We start from the raw sequence: 27,100 nt of genomic DNA on the forward strand, positions 1-27,100 counted from the left end.
ATGCAGCATAGTGTCTGTGAAAGGCGATGTATTTTTCATTACCAAGTGTCATTCCAGTTGTCTCTAATGACACTAATTATTGGTAAGTATAGTACATAGGCTATAAATTTCTTTGTGATGAATTTAGTGATACAATAAAACTACTTGTTTTTCTGGCTTGTGCAGTAGTGTCTGTTGGGGATGGAATGTTTTTTGCACACTGCAGGAATATTTTCATTCCAGTCTTCCAAAAGGACAGTTAGTAAAAATCCATTTATTCCTGAATAAAAACAAATCCTTCTTGTATTATAAGAAGTGGACTGCATCCATTGATCTCAAAGAAAATATTGTTATATGCGAAATCCATTACTGAAAAAACTGAAATGCTGCAAAAAATGTACATAATTATACAATATAATTCTGATGAAGACTGGAAATTATTTATGCTTAGATTACTATTAAAAAGTGTATACTGCTCATCAGTGAATAAAAGAGAATTATTAATAAACCAAGTGAAATATAAATAAAACAGAAATAAATACACATAGCAAGCACAACAAATTGTACAAGATGATCTGCTGCTAAATTAACCCACATGTATTCCTACCATGCCTAGACGATTTTCCTGACCAACATCATTAGTTCATTAGATTAGCCTCTTCCCACAGTTATTTACTTAAGTACTAATATATTTAAGATTTAAATTTATATTTAAATGTTAAATTTAATTTAAATATTCTAATTTAAAATTAATATTTAAGATTTAAAATATATCTAAATATATATTAAATATAATTACTAGAGGTAGCAAAAGAAAAGAGTGAGAGAGTTAGGATAGTGAGTCTGTTGCCATGGTATTGTTAAATTGTGAATGAAACTATGTTGTGTAATTTATTTTTTTTCATTCACATTTAACATTGATTATTATGTATTAATCATGATTTGTATAAAAATTATTTATTATTCCTTAATTGAGGATTACTATTTAAATATTTATTCTAAACTTAACCTACTATTAATTTGTTAAGCAATAATATGTGCAGAATTTATAATAACTAAAATATATATATGATGTAACGAAAAGTATTATTATAATTAGTTCTATACGTAATGAAAAGGCTGATTAAGTAGCTCAAATATTCTGTTTATTCTTATTTGTGAAAATTTAACGTTATGTAATCACTCATGTAGTAGTAGAGCATTGTATTACATTAGCGAAATGTTTGCGTTTATTTGTTGTCATGGAGACGCATGAAATAAACAAGCACGAGTCGAATAGAGGTGACCTTGGGACTGAAAGGAGAGGAAAGATATTATATATAAAGGGGAGAAAAGGATTTTGAATTAGAGAAGAGAGGAAGTTTTTGCGGAGTGGGAAGGAAGGTAGGATACAAGCAAAAGAAGTGGAAGAAAATTATAAGTGTTCTCTAGAGCAGAAATTCATGAGAATAGTGTTTAGAAGTGAGCCAAAACATAGTGAATCATATACTTAGCTGCAAGTGAAGTCAGCTGTGTTGTAAAAGAAAATTAATGCCGTATCCGGATAAATAAAGAACTGGACATTCAATGAAAAATTCTGATTAGTTCCAGTTAGTCTAGGATTGCGTCTTAATTCTATGTTGCCCTGAGAAGAATTATATTGAAATTAACTAGTTTCAGAAAAGTAAACAAGGAAAGATATCAGTGCCTTATTGATGTGTTTTTTTTTTTTTTGAGTAGTGAAGCGCAATTAACAGTAGTTCAGCTAAAATCGTTGAAGAATTTTTATTAATGTGTTCCGCTAACGTAAATAAGTTAATTCATAAGTGTGCTCACAATTAATAGATGTATTGAAGATTGTATCTGGTAAGAGTAGTCATACTTGTTTGTTTATTCTAACATTAACATATCTTCGAAGTTCAAAGTCCGAAATAAGATTGCTTGGAATATTGTCTACCTTGATTAGTGCTTCCTGTGAATTTAAACATTAAGTACAGCTGATAAATATGTGGAGACTGATTAAATAAGAAGTTTTGTTTTATTAACTTGAGTTAAGAAAGCTTGTGATTTTGAAGCTGTGAATTGTATTTGAAAGTTTAGAATATTGAATTGGCATGAGTACTTAGCAAGATGTATTAAGTTGATTGTATTGTTTCATTTTAAAGCAGAATTCTTGTATTTGTTATATATATCATATATTAAATGTTTTATTTTGTTAATCTAAATATTGTGTTTGCCTGAACTCCCTTTTATTGCACCGTTCATAAAAAATTCGAATTTGCGGATTTTTTATGAACGGTGAATTTTCGGCCTAATGAGAAGACTGCTAACTTAATTAAGAATTGATCCTACTATTTTATATAGACTAATCTAAATATAGAGTGGCGCAGTATAATTATAAATTTCTCTACTTTTGAATCGGTGATCAATTTGCAATTAGTTATTATATTGATAAGAGTGACTTGAACCAAGATGGCGGATTTAGAACATAACATGAAAATAGAACGTCACGACAGTATGACAGAGAAGAGATGAGGAGGAGGGCTATAATTGCAAATGAATCTATGCGCAGTTTGTGAAGGAGGAGTTTGTGAACTTGTGGAGTGGGTTTGATGGGCGAAAAAATTTATATAAGATGGATGGTTTGCATTTGAATGGATTTGGTGTGCGGAGACATGAAAAAGTGTTGTTGAATGAATTGGAAGTGCAGAATCAGGGAAACTAGAGTTATTAAGGGGAGGGGGAAGTAGATATGCAGACTTCAGGGAGGCAGTTGCGTGTATGAATGTGTATAATATGCCCGAGCAAGTACGAAGGACAACAAATCAGAATGGGATAGTTAGTATAAGGCATTAAAATAGGAGTGGGACTAACTGGCTTCTGTATTTCATGTATACTAATGCCAGGAGTATTAAGAACAAGAAGGAAGAATTTTTGGCCTTGGTTGGCTCTTCCAGGTTACAGGTTATTGGCATTAATGAAACATGGCTGACAGAAGATGATATAGCTAGTGGGATTGAATGTGAGGGGTATAGTGTGTTCAGGAGGGACAAGGAGAATAAAATGGGGGGACGAGTATTGTTGATGATAGCTGATGAGCTACAGCCAAGGAGAATAGAAGTTGAATTGCAGGATAGAGAAAAGAGCACATTTGAGGCCATTTGGTGTGAGATTGTAGCTAGCAGAACTAAATATACAATTGGGTGCTGCTATAGACCAGGTGATGAAAAAGATGGTGGTGACAATATGCACAAGCAAATAGAAGAAATGAGTGGAAGGAGAGTGATTATTATGGGAGATTTCAACTATGGTCGCATTGATTGGAGTGAGGAGAGGACACACGGGAGGAAGGAATTGGATTTTATGCGGTTATTAAGGGATAACTATCTGCGACAGCATGTAATGGAGAATACTAGGGGTCAGAGAGTACTTGACCTAGTAATTACATCTAAGGATTTGGCTGTAACAAATATGACCACATTGCCACCAATCGGTGAGAGTGATCATAGGATCTTGACTTTGGAGGTGGCTAAATGTGTGGAATTTTCAATTAAGACAGGGTACATGTGAAATTACCGGGCTGGTAAGTATGACAAGCTTAGGAGATTGCTTGGTTCAGCGCCATGGCATGTAAAACTGCAAGGGCTGGATGTTGACAGTGCATGAAAGGCGGTTAAGGAGTGTTTGCAGGAGGCAATGACTGTATACCTAAAGTCTGAATAGTAAATCAAGTAGGGGTTAAATGGATGAATAACACCATTAAGCTTGAGCTGCAAAAAAAGAAACAACTGTGGAGGGAATTTAAGGAGAAAGGTGACCTGCAGGCACATGAAAGGTATAAAGCGCAGGCCAAAAGGGTAACGAGTATGGTAAGAAAAGAAAAAGCAGAATAAGAAAGAAAATTAGCCATGCAGGCTAAAGAGAATCCCAAACAGTTTTTTCGATATGTTGCAAGTAAAAGAAAAAATGTATACGGCAAAATGATTTTAAAGAATGCTGATCAGGCCTGTTTCTACATTTTGTGGGGCCCTGTGCGAAATGGAAAATGGGAGCCCCTGAAAGTTAGTAACATTTATGGAAATTTTAAATGGAAGGATATCTTGTTAATTAATTAATAAAATCAAATATGAAAAATATTTATGCACATAAATAAACAAGTATGCTCTTTAGCATCAATTTAAGTAAAGAGAAAAAATTAGTTAAGAAATAAATGTGTTTGTATGTACATGATATATTATTTTATTATGTAAGTACACATTATCTTATAAATACGCCAGAACAATGATTTATTTAATAATATACATAATATAAAAATATAAAAAAAATATCCATTTTTACTATAAAGAATGAAATATATGCATAACAACGTATAAGATTTAAAAGAAATTTTAATACGTACACTGTTCAATAAGTTATAAGACTATTTATACAGAAAACAGATTACCTTTAATCGTCATCATTTACATGGTCTTTTTAGAAGTAACTACCGTGAGACGTGATGCATTTGTCCCAACGTTGCGTCCACTTCTTAAACACATGTGAAAGTCTGTTTTTTGAGAGTTCTTTCAAAACCGCCTCTGCAGCTTTTACACATGCTTTGTTGCTTTCGAAATGGCAGCCTCTTAGTGGTTTCTTGAGCTGAGGAAACAGCCAGAAATCGCACGGTGCAAGATCAGGACTGTATGGAGGGTGTGGTAGGATATCTAGGTTGTTCTTCTGCAAAACGTCCACTACACCACCAACAATATGTGGCCTTGCATTATCGTGGTGCAATAAGAAGCCATTCTTCAGCAATGGACGCTTCCTTTTGACGTGCTGTACCATTGTCCGTAAAACATCCGCATAGTATGAGCCGTTTACGGTATTCCCGGGTTCTACAGTGTGTTGGTAAACGACGCCTTCGTAGTCAAAAAACATTATGGTCATAACTTTACCAGCCGATTTTACAGTTTTTGCTTTCTTGGGGGTAGGTGAAGACGGATGCTTCCATTCACTGCTTTGTTGTTTCATTGTAGGGTCATAGTGATACAACCAAGCTTCATCTGCTGTAATGATGCATTTTAAGAAGTTGTCGTCTTCTTATTCCAGTCTTTCTTTCCATTCTGTGCACACATCCACTCGATGCTGCATTTGCTCCGGTGTCAAGAGTTTGGGAATCCATTGGGCGCAAACACGTTTGTCCCAAATGTTCCACCATGATTGAGTGAACACTTTCCCACAGAAATATTCAGGACAACATGCAGCTGGCGTACTGTAATTCTGCGATCCTCCTTGATGATAATCGCTGCTGTGTTGATCATTGTCTCTGTGATAGACATTGAAGGTCCTTCCTCACGTTTAAGATCTTCCACATTTTGCCTTCCTTTTCCTTCCTTAAAAGTTTTATGCCAGCAAAAAACACTTGCCCTCGACATTGCTTCGCGGAAAGTGGAAAGCTTCGCGTATCATGTTAAAAGTGTCTGATGCTGATTTTTGCAAACGCACACAAAATTTAATCGCATAACGCTGTTCCATGGATGCTTCCATTTCGACGACTGGTCGCGGCTCGCAGGAGCGCCGAAACAAGCTTGCGTTTAGTCATGTGACACTCTGGGACATCAGCCCGTATACACCATCTCTCAACCTCTTTTGTTAATACAGACAGCAACATTTCTTTATTCCACAGAAATTAATATTGTGATGAGTGGTTTCGTGACAGTAAAATTAGTCTTATTACTTATTGAATAGCCCTCGTATATTAAATTTTATTTAACCTAATGCGCTTATCAATAAAATCATTTATAACGCTATCAAAATTCAAATTTTTTTCAATTTCATGCTCTATAGATATTATTGCCAGGGACGACAAACGTTCTTGAGACATAGAAGATCGTAAATAGGTTTTTATTAATTTTAATTTGGAAAATGACCGTAACTGGACTGGAATGTCGTAGTAATATTTGGATAAATATCTAACAAATTATTTGCAATTATGAATTTTAAAATATTAATGGGTCATCTTCTGGAACAATATTTCTAAAAATAATTAATTCATTGTAAAATTCAGATTCATCAATATCTGTATTTAATTTTTGATACAGCTGTTGCAGCAAAATTTTAATTCATTTTCTCTCATTTTTCTTATTAATTTCATATCATAAAGAAATCCAAATGATTTTTCATGAATTTTATACAATTGAAATATTTTTTTGACAGATTGTACAGCAGTATCTAAAATTACAAAAAAGAAATTTATCCTAAAATTATTTTTCTTATCACCGATGTGCGATTCATGAGACGTTTCATAATCAAAAAATACTTTTCTTCGACGTACTGGACTTTCTTTAAATTTAATTTCTATTTCTAATAGATTTGATAGTTCTTTAGCAATCTCAAAACAGCTATCAAATCCTGTTATTCTCTGCTCTTCAAAGTATTGCACTATCTCTTTATTATGCTTAGTTGCTGAAACTGGGTGATGAAATTTAATGAAAGGAAAAATTAGACAAACAGAGACCTACATTAAAAACTCTCAACAATTTGTGGAAAAAATCAAGAGTATCAAATTATCAGAAACGGACATTATGGCTAGTCTAGATGTAGTGTCCTTATTGACTAATGTACCGGTCGTAGAGGTGGTCAACATTCTAAAAGATCTCTTCCCTCAGGACATCATCCAGTTGTTTCATCATTGCCCGAAATCAAATTTCTTCAAACCAAATAAAATAGTATACAAACAATCGGAAGGTCTAGCCATGGGTCCCTGTCACCACCATATGCAGACCTATTTATGGAAAAACTTGAAAAGGATATTTTTTTCACCATTTCACTTAAACCGTCGATTTGGTGGAGATATGTCAATGACGTGTTTCTTAATAAAATCAACTCACTACATAATAAGATCAAATTCACTATGGAACTGGAGAAGAACAAAGAACTACCCTTTCTTGACATACTGGTGAGGAGAGAAGATAACAATGTCCAACTGCCCATTTACAAGAAACCCACAGATACAGGTAGATATCTACATTATTCGTCTAACCATCATAGATCACAAAAACACAGCATCATTCATATGCTCCGTAATAGAGCCTTAAGGTCTATTTCGAAAGAAGTAGACATACAGAGAGAACTGTCACAAATAGCTAACGCTCTATCTCTGAATGGATACCCTTCTAATATTTTAAACAAATTGCTTTTTAAAGACAACCTCCAACAACGTGGAACGGAGTCCCAATATGTGTCCACAGCTGTCATTCCATATGTTAATTCAGTATCCACAAAATTGGCGAGAATGTTAAAAGCTCATAACATCAGAGTAGTTTTTAAACCAACTACCACGATCAGACAAGTCTTAAGATCACCCAAAGATAAGGTACCTTTCTTCAAATTTCCTGGAGTATATGAAATTCCATGCATGTGTGGCCTTTCTTACATTGGACAGGCCTCTAGAAATTTTGAAATAAGACAGAAGGAACATGTGGGGGATGTCAATCACAATAGAATCATCACATCTGGTTTAGCTCATCATTTCTCAACATCAAATCATGTTATAGATTGGAAAAACAGTTCTATGCCTTACATCGAGAATGACTACAGACACAGAACTTTCAAAGAAGCAGCAGTGGTGCTACGCACAGGCAATAATCTAAATAGAAATCAAGGTGCTATTCTTAAAGACATATGGAAATATCTCATCAATTCTCTCAGCTCAACAGAACTACAATATGCGAAAAACTACACAACACGTGGTCATGTACCGGATTCTGACTGAAGCATTCGAATGCATGCATGCCATCAAACACAAATTATCAAATGTAATGGCCTAGCAGTTACTAAAGTGCATGTTTTCATGTAACTCTATGCATTTGTTTTCACACCAATACAGCCTTGAAAATGCTAGACAGTGGCTAGTGAAACTTGTTGACTCTTTGTATTTGTAATCATTAAATCATATTGTTTTTTAACAATAAAAGTTCTTAATTTTAACACATTAGACTAAATATGAACAATTTAACTTTACTTACTAAATTAACTTTTGACAAAAGCTCATACCAAATTACAAGGCTTAGTATAAACTCAAATGAATCTATTTGTTCATATATTGAAACCACTTCTACTTTGATAGCATTATCTGATGCAGTTTTAGATAATTCTTTTAGTGCATTTAAAAATTCTGGAATTTGGAAACGTACAGCTCTAACTGATTCTATTCTACATTCCCATGTTGTATCACATAACAGTTTTGGAGATAATTGTTTAACAAAGTTCGTTAATATATCCCAACGTGAAGCTGAGGCAGCAAATAATGTTTATATCTTTTGTATAACATTAAAAAAATTTATAGCTATAATTGATGATTTAGCGACATCCCCTAAAATCATATTTAAATAATGACAGGTGCAAGGAGTATAAAATGCCTTTTCGTTTTCATGTAAAATGTAAGCACGGACTCCCTTATATACTCCTTTCATATTCACTCCAATATCATACCCTTGCCCTCTACAATCTGACAACTTAAGATTTAATTTATTCAAAAGTGATTTTATATTTTCATATATACCTTTACCAGTCAGTTGTTAAAAACGTCAAAAAGTGTTCACGAATTTCAATATCTGCTTTAAATACGTATATGTAAAAATCAAAATATTAATGAAATTATTGAATAGTACTTTGCCTGTCGTATCATATTTACAATATTTTGTTGAATTTTGGTTTCCATATCAACAATTAATTCATTTTGCACAATGGGTGATAAATACGAATTTTGTTTCTTAGCTATAATTTTTTTTTCAAACATTGCATTAAATGATCTTTTAAAAGTGGATCAAATTCTGCAATTAATTCTGTGATACCTAAAAAATTACCGTTATGGGCTGTGTACAAAGTATCAAAATTACCTCTAAGCTAAATTATGTTCGGATAAATAAAGAATTGCTGCTACTATTCGTCTTAAAACATTTCTTAACCAATTCTGCTTCAAATTTTATGACATTTTGATTTGCCTGATCAATTGTATTGTGATTTTTTAAATTACATTCCATTTGTGTCCATGAATACAAGCATTTCACGTGCACTGGATTTCGTTCGTGCGACTAATGTTTTACTCACATGTCGCCAGTCAGAAAAGCCATTATTAGATAAAAAAAAATTATCATTAGAAGAAAATAATTTGCAACAAAAACAAAAAATAGAGAGTTGGCAGAGTTTGAATATACAAGCAATCTTCTGTTTTGTTTCTCTCCATTTGCAATTGTCCTAACATAGTGAGTTGTGGAAAAACACCTCTTGTTCTCATCTTTTGGAAAATCATTTTCAGTCGGAGGAGAAGATGGACCATATTGTACAATTTGTGTGAGTGTTGCGTTGTTCAAAATTTTGGGCCACGTTGCTGGATCATCAATAGTAAATAGTTAATCTTCCTCTGGTGTCTCAGTTTTAGGATCTTCAATACTCATTGTTTGACCAAATGCTTCATGTTCTCCGCTTCCGTCGAGAGTATTTCAGAACTCTCATTATTAATTATTGTTGAAGCGGAAGAACTGTTTGTAGTTATTTCAGAACTCCTGTTATCAACTGATATATCTGAACAAATATGAGTTCAACTTAATAAATTTAAACAGCGAATTTCTTTGACGTTCCTCAGCCGCTTCTTTTTCTTGTTTTTGCTTTCGTTTTTCATGCCCACTTGGGTATTTTCTTCCATAATAATCTCTCTCACCACTAGTCATACATCTTGCCTCAGTAACTTGCTCACGTTTTGTAACAGTGACGGCTGAACTGGATAAGGGTAATGAGTTTACAGTGATCCTACTGGACCTTGCTAAGGCCTTTGACAAGATACCACATGGATTCTAATCAGTAAACTGCAGCATATGGGGATGGATATAGGGTTGGTGAGATGGATAGGTGGGTGGTTGATGGAGAAATATCAGAGAGTGGTTTATTCAGGAGTCGAGTCCAAAAGACAGCCTGTGACTAGTGGTGTGCTGCAGGGTTCTGTTCTTGGACCATTACTGTTTAATTTGTTCATTAACGATATAGGAAAGGATCTGAGAGGAACTGTTCATTTGTTTGCTGATGATGCAAAGTTGGGTAGAGCAATAATGAATGCACAGGATGTCAAAATTTTGCAGGATGATTTGGATAGTTTGGAGGGCTGGGCTAAGGAGAACGGATGTCAATTTAATGTGGCAAAATGTAACGTTATGCAATTTGGGGTGAAAAGATTAGCAGAAGTATACCACATTGGTGGAACTGTACTCCAGGAGATTGACGAAGCCAGGTATTTGGGATTGTTGGTGGATAGGGAGTTGAAGTTTAGGGGGCACATCGCAAAAGTGGCTAAATCAGCTCATCAAATCACTTGGTTGCTGAAAAATACTTCGACAAGCAGAGACAAACTGGTTATTGTTCCTCTGTAGTTATTGAGCCTTGATAAGACCCCATCTACACTACTGTACCCAGATATGGGTGCCAGGGTTTCTTATTGATGGGGAGGAGATGGAGAGGATCCAGAGACGAGTGACCAAGATAATAGCATGACCATGGAATGACCCTTATGAAAACAGGTTGAAGATTTGTAGGTTGCAGAAATTGGCTAATAGGCAGAAAAGGGGTGATATGATTGAGACATTCAAATTACTGAAGGGTTTCTATAAGATTAATTCAGAAGATATTTTTGAGAATAGAACTGGTGGTGGGAGGACTAGGGGCTATCCATGGAAGCTGGGCAAGAGTGTGGTTAGTAAAGATGTTAGAGCTACGTTTTTTACTTGGAGAGTAGTGGATGAGTGGAATAATCTGTCAGAATCTGTTGTGGGTGCCACGACTGTAAATGAGTTCAAGGCGAAGTATGATAGATACTGTGAATATTGAATAGTTGTTCTTGACATGATGTTAGGGACTCCCTCGATGAGTCTAAGGATTCATTGGAGTTGCCCGTACTACTACTACTACTAATAATAATAATGTTGAAAGTTTATTTTTCACTTGGTCAGACTATAATAAATTTAGTTTAATCCTTTATCCAAGTGTGTGCAAACAAAGTTTGCGTCTGAAAGTATCTTCAGGACTGGGGTAAAGTGGTACAACACCGGGCGACGCCTTGCAAAGGTGGATCAAGCTACCAACACTCCTATATCAGTATCTCCCATAATGCAAAACACATCTCCTTGCGGATATGTATAATGTTATGCATTAAGGGAAGGGCCACTACCCAGACTAGTTTTGACCTTTATTGAGCTCTCTTCAGTGGGAGCCAGGCCCAAGTGGAGATACCAAGGCAGAAGCATTAGCAAGGTCATCTCCTCCTATAGGAGCTGCCAAACGGTGTGCCACCTTTTTATTAAATTACTCTGGATTTAGAGAAAGATGCTGAAAGTTTATTTTTCCCTTGGTCAGACTATAATAAATTTAGTTTAATCCTTTATCCAAGTGTGTGCAAACAAAGTTTGTGCCTGAAAGTATTTTCAGGACTGGGGTAAAGTGGTACAACACCAGGCAACTCCTTGCAAAAGTGGAACAAGCTACCAACACTCCTATCTCAGTATCTCCCATAATGCAAAACACATCTCCTTGCAGATATGTATAATGTTATGCATTAAGGGAAGGGCCACTACCCAGACTAGTTGAATAATGTTTGTATATTTTAGTCTACAGTTCACATCTAAGAGCTGCTCAACTTTTATTCGCTTTAAAACATTCTTACATGTCATTCTTTTCAATATGAAATTCAATTTTATCCTGCTCAAGACTAAATAATGATCGCTTCCAATTTCAAATCCTTTGTACACTCTATGTCTTGCACCAGTGAGAAAACATCACTACCAACAATAACATAGGCAATGAGACTTTTATTCCTTGCGTCTTCTCTCCATGTGAATTTGTGCACATTTTTATGTTGGAACATGGTGTTAGTAATACCAGTCCATATCCTGAGCACAAATCCAACAAATATTTGCCATTATTATAATAAATTTAGTTTAATCCTTTATCCCAGTGAGAGCAAACAAAGTTTGCACCTGAAAATATCTTCAGTACTGAATATAGTGTTGTACTATCTTACCTGGGTAAGTAGTACAACACCAGGCAACTCGTAGCAAAGGTGGAGCAAACTACCAACAATCCAATCCCAGTATCTCCCATAATGCAAAACACATCTCCTTGTGGATATGTATACTGTTATGCATTAAGGGATTGGCCACTTAATGCATAACAGTATACAAAATTTGCAAGAAAATTTGCAACAAAAAAAAAAAATTGGCAAGAGGGGGGAGAGAGGAGGGGGAATCCATGGTGGTTCCTTCTATCTGCTTGTAGATTTTGTTCTTCCAAGAAAAATAACCAGAATTGATGGCAAAGGAAAAGAGATCTAAAACGTCAGAAGGAAAAACGTTTTCTAAATGTTAAGGTATCAATTAAGGGAATATTGGTAAACAATGAGGAGTTGTCGAAGCTTACCAATATGTCTGTGTTATTTAAGGTTAAATTTTCTATGAGGGTTTTAAAATGGGTAGAGTTTTTTATACAGGATGTGGAAAGTCCAGTGAGGGTGATCAGAGAGTTGGCCTGTTTTGACAATTTGTAGCAAGGTGCGTTAGTGGCATCTACTACAGGTCTTAGTGGGGAATTGGGTTTGTGAATTTTTGGTAAACCGCATATTCAGGGGGGACAGAAAGGTTCGAGTTTTTCGTGATGTCCAGGGGCCAAGAAGAAGATACTTTTTTAAGCAAGTTTTTTAATTTTTTAACTTATGTGTTTTTTTTTTTTGTGTGGGGTAGTGTTCTAGCAGGATGTAGATAGAGCGATCTCGGAGGATAATCTCCATTTTTTGATTGCATTCCATGGCATTAAGAACGACTGTGGCATTACCCTTATCCACTCTAGTGATGACAATACTTTTTTCTTTCCGTAATTTCATGAGAGCAGTGCATTGGGTGGACGATAAATTAATTTTTGGAGGCGAAGACTTGGAGAGGATGTTGGCGATGTCAAGTGTGATGTTATTTACTATCTCCGACGCTAAGCAACAGATCCTGCGTTCAATATTAAACATTACATCGAGCACTGGCACTTCGTTCGGAGTGACCGCGAAATTGTGGCTGAGGCTTAGGGGAACTGACGGCATTGTCGTTGAGCCTTTTGGAAGATAGGTTAAGAACTGTCTGGAGCGGTTGAATTTGTGGTTGCAGTTTGGCTTTACACAGGTTGTTATATTTCTTGATATGTTTATTTTTTATTGTTTTGAAATTCTTTTTTGTGCGGAAGCTTCTGAGATGCCAGAGAGAATAGGCCAAAGTTCGGGGTTAAGTACAGCGGAAAGCTACGATTGTAAGGAGCCAATGGCAATGTTCGTCACGGAGAGGGTGGCATGAGTAGCAGCGATTTGTTCCCGCAGTAGTGCAAAGCTGGCACGGTTATATATGCAGAGGGCTTTTTTGGAACGAAAGTTGATCTTTAGCTTAACGCAGTTGGATATCACTCTTGTATCCCAGCATCTTTTTTAAAAAGTCCAGCCTATTTTGTTGCCTAGATAGTCATAGTTTTGACTTACCATATTGTCTGGATTTGCATGCTATATCTTCTCCATGAATGATTAGAATCCATGTGTAGAGGCTTAAGTGCTGTGAGGATATCATGTTGGAGGCTCTTAATGGATTGTATACAGCACTCAGAAAGGATGAAAACAGAATTTAATACTTCCTATATTTCGTCTTGGTCACTGAGACATCTTCAAGGATTACAAAAAAAACTAATGTAACATATACACAAATACCACACAATACTAAGCCCAACCATGTGGGTGACATTAAAGTCCTATCTAGGTGGGACGCCTTCTAAGGGAGTTAGTTGTAGGTGGCCTGGAATTCCTAAGATTTGGGAAGCACTTATCACCAGAGGCCCCACCTTACATTCCAGGCCACCTACAACCGCCCTTAGAGGGCACCCCACCTGGGGAACAAAAAATCCGAGTTTCCAAGTGAAAAAATCCCCCCTACCTCCATATGAGACCAGCTAACTCAACTTTCGTTGAAAGAGACCAGATAAAGGTTCCTCACATCATGGATGGGAATCAAACCCAGGTCTTTCTGACCAAAGGGCTTTGTCTATACAGACTGAGCTACAGAGGCTCATAGCCCTGGATATAGAACCTATAAAATTAGGAGAAATTATATTTATATTAGATGAATTTAGTGTATAACAGGATTAGCTAATTAAACTTTATACAAATGGCACAGGTCATCTCAATGTGAATATTAAATGTTAAACAAAATCATGCAGGATGTCTGGAAATGAACTAATAAGAAGAATGATCTGATAAATAAAGTTATATTTGCTAAAAATTTTTATCTTTCCTTATGACAGCATAATTTTTATCAGCCTTAGTTCAGTTTGCAAGTGAGTTGAATTGATTTATCTAGAATTACAGCCAAAGCAATTAAAGACAATGGGACTAGTGTATTATATCTTATGTTATGTTAATCTGTTTTACAGGATGAAAAACTGGAGTTTTCAGGAGGAAACCCTACCACCTCTGTATGAGATTGGCTAGGCAAAGTCGCCTCTCACTGATAGGCCTTTACAAAGGTTCTTTGTGTCTGAGATGGGATTCAAACCTAGGTCTTTCTATCCAAAGGTTTGCAAAGAGGAGAGAAACAGCAAGCTTCACTATTATTTAAATTGGAAGGAGGGGATGTAGCTTTAAATAGTAAATGTGCTGCTTCAGCAAATTTGCATGTTCCATTGCAAGTGAATTTACATTTTTTTTTTTTGTTTGTTTGTTTGTTTGTTTTGGACTAACATAAAAACTATAAATAAATAGCAAATTTAACTTTAAATGACCTTATAGAAAAAGTTTTCTACAAGACCATTCTGGTCTCTTGCCATACTCTCACCACTACATGAGACTACTTTAACATTACTCAATGATAAATCTAATTTTATGGCATCATGACTCCTGCATGAATGACCAAAATCCTCCTACTATAACAAGAAACATATGACTTCAAGTCTTTTGCCAAAAAGACATCAGAAGAAATCTTAATAGTGTGAAGTTGTTATACCCAGATAAGTTTGGAATATTAAGATTCCACTTATCATTGTCTAACAGAGCAAATGCCCTATACGATACATAAAAATATGCTTGTTATCTAGGTATGTGTAGTTATGTACTTTTAATAACGAATATGTTAGTAAGAAAAAGAAAGGAAAGAATTGTAAAATATCTCAATGAGATATTTACTTGGTATGAGATATTATTTATTTGGTAAAAGAAAAGAATATGTAAGAAAAATATGCCAATATTAAGTGTATAATATTTAATACTGATTTAAAAGTGATATTACCTTTAATGTGAAATAGCATGCAAGAAAACGACCAACATAATCTGTGCAAACTTAAGCTCAAAGTTCGGGAAGCAAGCAGACAGTTGCCCCAAGCAGTCTCGTGCTCGCGGGATGTGAAAAGAAGTGGCAGGAAGAATCGGACACTATGAGGTCAGAGACATGTGACGGAGAATTCTACATGTCGAGTGAATGGCCAGTAGGGAGGAGGTATAAAAGGGTTGGAAACCCCCCCCCCCCCCCTCACTCGTTTCTTAGTTTCACCTCGTGGTCGACCGGAGCTCTGGGTGCCAGGTCCATTGCTGGCATGCGATCGGACGGTTTCAGCGGGAAATCTAGTCCCAAAATCCTGAGATACAGCAGCAGGCTATGCGGCTTGGAACGTCGAAGAAAGTACGTGTCCGAAATGCTGTAACAAAGGAGGTCAAGGAGAGAATCACGTTAGCATATCGACGATTGGAAACCTTAACCGTAACATAGAACCAGGGAATCAAAGAAGGTGTTCAGTGCAACAAGAGAGTGGAATCATCGCATATAGATAAGTAGACATTTTGTTCTATGATTTGTGTGTAACCCAAGAAATTAATGTTATGTAAAATTTTAATAACGAAGGACTCAAAGATAGTTATTAGAAAGGACTATAGGAAAGAGATTTATTGTGTAGAAGATTATGAGTGGATGGGCACTATACGAATCTGAATATTAAATATGTCTAAGAATGTTTAAGACGATTTAACCTAAAGAGTGAATGCTAACAGGGATTGTTAAATCTAAGATTATAGTGTGAGACTTATGTCTTATGTAAGGTAATTAAGGTTGATTGAATTTGATGGGCTTTTCTGTGGAAAGTATTAGTGTTAATAGATTTGATTTATTTTTTAGCTAGATTTGAATGGAAGCTTTTCTTTGTATAATTAGCTGTATGTACCTTATGTTTAATAAACTTTGCTATTCTTTAACTAAATTTGTGTCTGTATAAATTCGCTGCACCGCTTGCAAAATAGTTACGAATCTGGGTGGGAGATTTCTAGAATATAATTTACGGTCACGATTGCATATCTTGTGTTATCTTTGTACAACTTCTTGATTAATACTCTAATTAATCTAAGGGTCCTAAGTGGCACAGCAAAAAAAAAAAATAAATAAATTTTCTTCCAACTTAATGAGAAGTTGGTTACGAAGACTCCGTCACATAGGTTTGGCTCGACCCTCGGGCCATCCCTTTGTGACCCAGAGATACCATGTGCCACACATAGGCAAGGCTTTAAGGAAACTCTTAAAAATATACAATTTAATAGAAATGGGACACAACAAAGTCTTCTGGTTCTAATAATACCTAACTGTGCTACTTCATCGACACAACTGTCTTTAAGTATGTCTGCCTCCTATACACAAATGATATTTTCTTGACTTCAAATCCTACGTATAGTTTTTGTCAATGAAAACATGCTTCATTATTCTTCTTTGTTCTACAAACCTTCTAATGCTCAAACATTCCATGTTTTTTTTTTATTATTATTATTATTATTATTATTTAAGACCTCCAGGAAGTCAAGGACTCATCGAGGGAGGCTGTAAATTACCCAACCCAGCTATCACACCTATCCTTGAATTCATTCACACTACTAGATGCACTCAATACCCGTAAGGGCAAATTATTCCACTCACTCACTGCTCTCTGGGAGAAAAACCTAGCTCTTAACCCTTTCTTGCCTGAGAACAACCTTAACTTCCATGGATGGCCCCGTGTTCTCTCCCCGCCTTCCATATAATGAAAAATTTCATCAGTTGAAATGCTATAACACCCATTCAAAAGTTTATAGACCTCTATCCTATCACCCCTCTTTCTCCTGTTAACCAGAGTCTGTAATCCACATATTTGCAATCTGTCCTGATAATCTAAATCCCATAATCCGGATATAATCTTTGTAACTCTTCTTTGCACCCTTTCCACAGCTTCTTTATCCTCTTGGAACACGGGAGGCCAAATCTGTGCACAGTAATCCAAGTGTGGTCTTATCAAAGCCTTATAAAGAGGCAAAATTACTTCTTTATCCTTACATGTCAAGGTTCGCTTCAACATACCAATTATCCTCTGAGTTGTATTTGCAACTTTTGCTATGTGACCTTTGAACTTTAAATTCTTATCCATTACTACACCAAGATCCCTTGCCTCTTCAGTTTCATGTAGCATAACTCTGCTAATATAATATGCCGCTGGAACTCTAATCATGCCAAAGTGCATAACTTTACACTTACTAACATTAAACTGACAGCCATTTTCGTTAGCCCAGATTTCCAGTCTATTCAAATCATTTTGTAATTTCTGAATATCAGTAGCATCCTTGATTGCCCTGCCTATCTTCGCATCATCAGCAAACAATTGCAAATCTGATGATAGACCCTGCTTGATGTCATTAATGTATAGATTGAACAATAATGGCCCAAGGACTGAACCCTGAAGTACACCACTGGTTACCTTAAATCTGGCAGATTTACACCCACTGTATACCACTTTTTGATATCTGTCTGTCATGTTCCAAGAGCATTCATAATAATTCATTTGGTGCTATCAAAATGCAGGCCTATCTTATTTCTCAAGAAACTTATTCACCTCTACTAAGTCAAGTTGGTAAGATCAGATTTCTCTTACTAGCTTGACTTACGCTTAAACCTACTCCAGCATGATCCATCAGGTGGTGTTTGTGAATAAGTTACTATAAACTAGTGCTCCAGCATTTTATTGCTACTGCAAGAGTTTTCCATTCAAATTAAACACCAAAAGGAAATGTTAACAGCAGGTACCAAGAAGCAGATAACTTCAGCACAAGCTGAAAGTACTTTTAGTGCATTAAACCAGTTACATTTCGATCTAAAAATCAGCCATGTGCAAGTGCCCATGATGCCTACCATACAAAGCAAAGATGGTAGCAAAAAAAGCCAATGACGAACAAGCACCCAGTGTCTCGCCAGCCGTCGATTGCTGACAAACCCACAAAGTGCCACAGCTGCAAAATTCATATCAGCGATTAAAAAAGAAGTATAATGTGCGAGTTCTGCTGCCACTAGTTACACACTTCCTGAGCAAAGATGGACGAAACAGTGCACAAGATATATCGACCTTAGCCAGCCCTATTTCTGATCGCTGTGCCTCCCGTCTGTAAACCAGCTCCTGAACTTAGGCAAATGAATAGAAAGCCTCGAACAACACATCAGTGTCATGAACGAAACTCTTCCCTCCAAAATACGTGCACTAGAAACCAAGCTTGAATCAACTGATGATCAGCAAGTTCACCCCTTCCTGTGAATGAACTCAATGAAATAATTGCATCAACAGTGCATGACTCGATGATGGAGGCCAAAAACAAAAAAAAAATTCAACGCAGTCAAACTTTCCAAAAGAAGAAAGAAAAGCACTAAAAGAAGCCATCATCAAACTAACTGAAGAATGCGACATCGACCCTAAAAATATTGTTAGATGCCATCATTTCAGACTCATAAACAAAAGCAAGGATGGAACAAACTTTTCACGCCTGGAAAAAGTGACTTGCAACATGCTGACAAGCACATCAAAACTAATAGCAGTGATCAACAACAAGTTCAAAGACACTTGCCCCCAGTCGCACATACATGCTCAACCAGATTTCTCATTTGCACAAGGGGAACAAGGACATCATCTTTGAAGACAACTTGCAGAAAAATTTAACATACAGAGAAGTTAAATTGGTACACAAACCAAGTGACGCCACTAGCAGCCACCATGATGACCAGTATGCAGGCAATGCAAAGGAAACGTGCAGGATCCCTGCTGTCAAATGTATGACTCACAAAACCCTACAAATCCACTTCACCAACAACCGTAGTCTAAACGTCAACCTTAATAGTGTCCAATATCACCTGAAGTCTACCAAACCCCACCTACTCTTTCTGGCAGAAACTCAGATCTCACCTCCCTCCAGCACTATTCATCTGAACCTTCCCAACTACACACTATTTAACTTCTTTCAACCCAATTGTGGCGTCTGTGCATACATCCAGTCCGAAATACCCTGCAAGAGAGCACCCAACGTTGAATTGTCCAACTTTGATCTTCTCTGGATGAAAATATCCCTACCCAACTCAGTCAAATTCATATGATGTCTGTCACTCCCCAAATGCAACCAACCATGCTGAGCTCTTTAATTTCCTCTCCCTAAAAATTGACTTATGCCAGTCCCACTTTCCCAACAGCGAAATCATCCTCTTAGGTGATTTTAATGTCCACAATATACCAACTGGCTTTCCTCCTCCTCCTCCTCCTCCAGCTGTACAGATCTTGCAGGCAGAGATGCTGAAACATTCGCCATCACTAATGACCTTGTCCAAATGCCAACCAGAATACCTGATAACCAAACCACTTTACAAACACCCTAGACCTCTTCCTGACCAACGACCCTTCCAAATACAAGTGAAAGTAGAGGGCCCGCTAGGCAATTCTGACCACAATCTAGTGCTCATCTGCTCCCCCATGCAACAATGCTTACACAGTCACTCCCATACAAGAATAGTTTGGCATTATAACAGTGCCAAGGCATTATACAAGGCATTATTGACAGCCTCTGCAATTTCTATGCCTCATTCCCATGGTTAGACTATTGCCTCCGACCTCCCAACCCAAACACATGCACTGAACTCATAACCAAAGTAATCCTCACCGGCATGGAATCATACATTCCCCACAGTACTCTGACCTGCTATTCCTTAACTAAACCCTGGTTTTCCAAAAGATGTGCCAAGGCAGTACAAATAAAAAACCAAACATACCATCACTGACTCAGATCAAGAACCCCATCCTCTTTTAGAGCTTATACTCAAGCCCAAAATAAATGCAAAAAACAATCAATGCTTCCAAAAACAGAGTTCAAAAGAGCAAAAAGCAAAGAGCAAATTAGCAGCCTGTCCAAATGGCAGCCGAGCCTTTTGGTCTCTTGCCAAAGCAATCAGCCGTAACTTCTGCCCAATGTTATTCCCACCTCTATCATATCCAGATGGCTCCATTGCATCATCTCCTACAAAAAAGGCTGATCTCCTGGCCTCACGCTTTGCCTCCAATCACACACAATCAACAATGGCAAATGTCCCCCTAACCATTCCAGATGCAAAACACTGTCTAAATTAGACACACAAAAAAAGTCACCTGGCCCTGATGGCATTCCTCCAATAGTCCTGAAGGTTTGTGCACCAGAACTGTCTCCTGTCCTATGTCGCTTATATATACCTTACTCCACTGGTATCTAATCCCACAGCCTGGAAATTGGCCTATATTCAACCCATTCCTAAAAAGGGCAACAAGTCACTGCCATCCAACTACCACCTCATCTTACTCACATCAGTCCTGTTTAAAGTAATGGAAAAAAATCATCAATTCCCAACTCCTACACTACCTTGAAGCTACCTGTCTAATAAACGACCGCCAGTATGGATTCCATCACTGCTGATCAACAGAAGATCTGCTCACATGTCACCCATCTCTGGTCAAATGCCATGGAGAAGTTTAGTGTATCTCAAGTGGTTGGACTTGATATTTCCAAGGCGTTTGACTGGGTCTGGAATAAGGGCTTACTAAGCAAACTACCATCATTATGTCAAGACCTCTATAATTGGATAGCCAACTTTCTGTCTGGATGCTCACTATGTGTGGTTGTGGATGGCTCCTTATCCTCTCACCATTCAACTAATGCTGGGGTTCCTGAAGGTTCTGTTGTCTCACCAACCCTCTTCCTACTATATATCAATGACCTATTTCAGCTTACCTCCAACCCAATACAGTTTTGCAGATGATAGCACATTGCACTCCTCCCTTTCTTTTGATAAACCTTACTCCACATAATTCACCTCGACCTACAGATCAGCAACCACCACTGCCCTTAATTCAGACCTGCAAGCCATCCTCCAATGGGGTTCAGATAACCTAGTCAATTTCAATGCAAATAAAACCAAGTACTGTCTCATTTCTCATAAAAAAGAACCAGTATCCCCCAGTATTATTTTTGACAATACCCAAATTTCCAGACAATCTGAGATTTCTCTTCTTAGAATTACCCTGATGTCAAGCCTCTCCTGGCACAAACACATAACTATTGCATCCTCAGCTTCTAAAAAACTAGGATTTTTCCTTCGCTCGAGATGTTACTTCACCCCTGAACAGCTATTAACCTTATACAAATCACAAATCCACCCAACCATCGAATATTGCTCCGACACTTAGGGTGGGGCCCCCAAAAGCTCTCTCAAATTGCTTGACTCCATACAGAGAAGAGCAATCAGACTTATTAACGACCCATCTCTTACCAACTCACTCCCCCCACTTTCACACAGATGACTGGTCTCTACACTATGTGTCTTCTACAAATATTTCCATGGAAAATGTTCATCCAAAATAGCATCAACAATTCCCTCACATAGTACTAAGCTCATTAGAAAATGTGCAGCTGCTCAACATCTCTACACAGTGCACCTTAAAACCCACAGAACAAGTTTCTTCTTCTCCTCCTTCATCCCTACAACCGCAATACTATGGAACAGTCTTCCCCTTGATGTGTTCCTAGGGAATACAATCTACAGTCATTAAAATCTAAAGTGAACAAGTACCTTCTTTCCCAACCCATACACGGTACTAACGTAATATAGGTTGATCTACAACCCTCTCGTGCATGGGCTCAGCATAAAAAAAAAAGGACAAATGCATCACATCTATACTCACGTTGACTTAAAAACTGTCCTTTTAATGAGTGGATGAGGATGACATCCTAATGGAAATAGATAGTGGAGGGTACAATTCTTTTTTTTTTTTGTAAAGCTAGAAAGGACAAGACAGGAGGGGAAGTGCTGCTGATGATAGCAGAGGAATAGGGCAACATAAGGTTGAGATATCTACAAGAGGGAAAATAGTGGCAATGGTTTTGAGTACAGTGTAAGATTGATAGGAATTTACTACTGACTTTTGATTACTATATATGGAAATATGACTTCTGCATTACTTCAACCTTTGTATTACTTCTGGGTATTAAACCAAGAATATAATTTCTTGGCATCTTTAATTTATAATATAACCAAGTGAAAAAACTTTCAAACATCTTTCTTTAATCCACGGTATTTTAGCAATAAGGTGTGACACCTTTTGACTACTTGTATATGTAAATACAACTTCTGCATTACTTCAACCATGACATCACTTCTGGGTCTGGCTCCCACTAATGAGCCCTCAATAAAGGTTGAAACTGGTCAGGATAGTGGACCTTCCCATAATGTTTGGCATTATACATGTCCATAAGGATATGTGCATTGCATTATGGGATACTAATGCAATTAATGCGAAGTCAATAACCTCTATATACAAGTAGCCCAATCACGATGTTACTTACTACAGCAAATTTTTATTTGCTTACATTTGGATAAAGGATTAAACCAGGAATATAATTTCTTAGCATCTTTAATTTACTAAAACACAGAACTCAGGCCAACATGTTACTATGGCATAATGTTATTTATAAATATAACTGCCAATCAGGATGCAATACCTGTTATATTGGTTATGCATTTGTTCTATTAAAAGTCTCACTTAATAGAACATTATCAAGATTGTAATATTCTCATACTAGACCTTAAAACACAAAAACATACCAGTAACAACCCCCCCCCCCCCACTGAGATATCCTTGTATACAATGCAATCTAAACATATTTCTGAAATCAAGAAGGCCACTATTACTGATTTCCAAAAAAATTAAACCAAATTACGTTATTCTAATAAGAAACACCCAACATGCTATAAACACAAATATCATATTTGCAGTCCCCTTCATGGCAATTAAACAAAATAAATTATTCCCCTGTGCTCTCAAATCTAACCCAACTGCCAAATACTCTCAAACAAACTAAACTCCTCCTAATACACATTTCACAAAAAAACATAGCTAGCTCACTGTTTTTGGCTATCTACATCTGATGACATTTTACATGAAATGGCCAGCATATGTCATGTATACTGCTGGCTTATTGTGTATGTAATAGGTTTTTATTCCTTTTCTTTATTCTACATTCTTTAAATTCCATAAATTGTGTAATTCATCTTTTCAATGTTGATTTTTTGTCATTGGCTTCATTCAAATTTTTTGTTTATCGGAATGTATATCTGCACTCAATTGTATTTTGTGCTCACCACTTTTACTTGATACCATCTCATCTCTGATCAAGTCTTGTGCCATGTGGTAAGAAAAGCAAAAAAGGATTACGAAAGAACATTGGCCATGCAGGCTAAAGAAATCCTAAACAGTTTTTTAGATATGTAGCAAGTAAAAGGAAAAATGTACATGGCAGATTGATTTTAAAGAATGCCGATGGTAGGGAGGTAACTGAATCAGTTGAGATAGTTGAGTTACTGAGTGAGCACTTTGCAAAAGTATATCATCCAGGCGGTGACATTGCAGAAACGAATAAACCAGTAGATTATACGGGAATTGTGGTTAATGAAGTGGAGGTGAGTAGTCTATTGCATAACCTCAATGTCAATACATCTGTGGGATTGGATGGTATACCAGCTCGTGTTGTACGAGAAGCAGCTAAAGAATTGTCAGTACCCTTGACCATTTTGTTTAATTTGAGTCTCGGGTTGGGTTAGTCCCGAGTGGGTGGAAAGAGGGGAAAATAGTTCCACTGCATAAAGGTGGTTCCAAGACTGCTGTTGTAAATTACCGACCGATTAGCATATCAGGAATCATTGTCAAGGTCTTAGAGAAATTAGTCAAGAAAAGAATACAGGATTGGATAGATGAAAATGGGATATTGTATGGGGGACAACATGGTTTTGTGAAGGGTAGATCATGCCTCAGTAACTTGCTCACGTTTTATAACACAGTGACGGCTGAACTGGATAGGGGTAATGGGTTTACAGTGATACTACTGGACCTTGCCAAGGCCTTTGATAGGATACCACATGGAACCCTAATCAGTAAACTGGAGCAGATGGGTATAGATATAGGGTTGGTGAGATGGATAAGAGGGTGGTTGAAGGAGAGATATCAAAGAGTGGTTTATTCAGGAGTGGAGTCTAAAAGACGTCTTGTGACTAGTGCAGTGCCACAGGGCTCTGTTCTTGGACCACTACTTTTCAATTTGTTCATCAATGATATCGGAAAGGATCTGAGAGGAAGTGTTCACTTGTTTGCTGATGATGCAAAGTTGGGTAGAGCAATAGTGAGTGCACAGGATGTCAACATTTTGCAAGATGATCTGGATAGTTTGGAGGACTGGGCTAAGGAAAATGAATGTCAATTTAATGTGGCAAAGTGTAAGGTTATGCACTTTGGGGTGAAAAGAATAGCAGCAGTATATCGCATTGGTGGAATCATACTCCAGGAGATTGATGAGGCCAGGGATTTGGGAGTGTTGGTGGATAGGGAGTTGAAGTTTAGGGGGCACATTGCAAAAGTAACTAAAACAACTCACCAAATCACTTGGCTTCTGAAAAATACTTTAACATGCAGAGACGAACAAGTTGTTGTTCCTCTGTATCGAGCCTTGATAAGACCCCATCTGGACTTCTGTGCCCAGCTATGGGCACCAGGGTTTCTTCGTGATGGGGAGGAAGTGGAGAGGGTCCAGAGACGAGTGGCCAAGATGATAGCAGGTCTGTGGAATGAACCTTATAAGAATAGGTTGAAGATTTGTGGGTTGCAGAAATTGGACGATAGGCGAAGGAGGGGTGATATGATTGAGACATTCAAATTACTGAAGGGTTTTTATAAGATTGATCCAGAAGATATTTTTGAAAATATGACTGGTGGTGGGAGGACTAGAGGCCATGCATGGAAGCTGGGCAAGAGCGTGGTTGACAAGGGTGTTAGAGCTAGGTTCTTTACTTGGAGAGTGGTAAATGAGTGGAATAAGCTTCCAGAGTCTGTTGTGGGTGCTATGACCGTGAATGAGTTCAAGGCAAGGTATGATAGATACTGTGTGAATGTTGAATAGTTGTTCTTGACATGATGTTAGGGCCTCCCTCGATGAGTCTGTCGACTCCTTGGAGTTTACCGGAACAATAATAATAATAATAATAATAATAATATTTTTCACCATATGTATCTTCAAAACTTTTCACACAGATATATAAATTAATATCCTTTTAATTAAAACCTCATTTAATTTTATCTTTTTTAATCTAGTTGTTACAAAAGTGACTGCTTCATTACTGAAATAGCAAAGCTTTATCCAACTAAGTATCACAATCAATTCCAGTAAATCTCATTTAAATTTTTTTCCTCTTTTTCTCTGGACATCTTTCACATTCTGATTTTATTTATCAGTGATATTATACATTTAGCATAATGTTACACATTCATAAATGGTACTTAATTTACAAGAATGAAAGAACAAAATAATGACAAACTTTTCAAAATTAACAATACTGAAGAAAATATTGCATAGAGAATGAAATAAAGTATAAAATATTGACAGTATGCATAAAATTCTAACTTTCAAAGCATCACCTAGGTGGGAAACAAATAGTGATACCAAGACACTACAATGACTGAGTAGTCCAAACAGGGTGTCTCCCCCCCCACCACCACCACCACACACACATGAAAGAGGACTTTCTGTTTGCAACCAAGGCCAAAGATGTCCAGGCATGTGTGTGAGGAAACAGTCAAACCCTCAGTAATAATAAAAGAAACTTTAGCAGAATATATTACCACATTTACTACCATATTTGTATATAAAATAAATTTTCTGTTATAAATGATTTGCAAACATTATATAATTTAATTATTGCAGTTATATTTTTTATATACTAGATACAACTTATTCATGTTGGAGGTTTAATGGAATATTATCAGCACTGAGAAAGATTAAAACTAATTTTAATACTTCCAATATTTCGTCTCAGTCACAGAGACATCTTCAGGGATTACAAATAACTTTTTGTAACAACACACACAAATACAATGCAATGATAAGTAAAACACGTGAGTGAAACTAAAGTCCTATCTATGTGGTGCACCCTCTATGGGCGTTTGCAGGTGGCCTAGGATGTAAAGAGGGATCTCTGATAATTAATGTTTCCCAAATTTTGGGAAGTTTTATGCAACTGTATTTGTTTAAATTAGGTTGATTCCTGAGTGCAGATGCAGATTCAAAGAACAGTCTTTCTTTTTTGAATTTACTATGATGGAACATGGTGGTTTTCTTCCAGGAGATCCTGTGGGTTGTATCCAAAACATGGTCTGCAAGGCCAGATTGACCATAATCATGACTGCAGATGTATGACTTGTGTTCTTCTAACCGGATGGTTGCTGATCAAAGAAACGAAATATTGGAAGCATTAAAATTAGTTTTAATCCTTTCTCAGTGCTGATAATATTCCATTAAACTCCAACATGAATTCTTTACAGCACTTAAGCCTCAACAAACACATAGATACAACTTACTTAAACATATGCATGCAGGCATACCATGGTAATAAGACAATTTCAAGACCACCATCATATAGCAAATCACGACCTTTTTCTTTCTTTCTCTCTCACTTACTTGTAGATGTATGCAATGGCTTAATAACATTTTTAACAGCCATATATGTTCATAAATGATGTAAATAAAGCATTTATTTATGTCAGATATGCAAATGAGAAAATGGCCAGCCTGGCTGGCCTAGTAGTTAGCTTATCCATTCTCCAGCCAAAAGGCTGTGGATTCAAATCCTGTTGTGGGCATAGATGTTTGTGATTGTCTGTGGAAATATCAGTGGTGGTAGTCAGCGGTAAATGACGAAGATGTAGTTGCGGTCAG

General features: G+C 36.8%; 1 protein-coding gene across 1 annotated transcript in view; it reads right to left on the minus strand.

The window, feature by feature from the left end:
* Positions 1-27,100, minus strand: part of sea (mitochondrial citrate transporter scheggia) — a 204,842-nt gene that overhangs the window by 8,352 nt on the left and 169,390 nt on the right. The gene's annotated exons all lie outside the window — the stretch shown is intronic.

This window comes from Typopeltis vanoorti, chromosome 4 (genome assembly GCF_054136105.1).
Source record: "Typopeltis vanoorti isolate ZY-2024b chromosome 4, IOZ_Tvanoo_1.0, whole genome shotgun sequence".
Taxonomy (NCBI): Eukaryota; Metazoa; Arthropoda; class Arachnida; order Uropygi; family Thelyphonidae; genus Typopeltis; species Typopeltis vanoorti.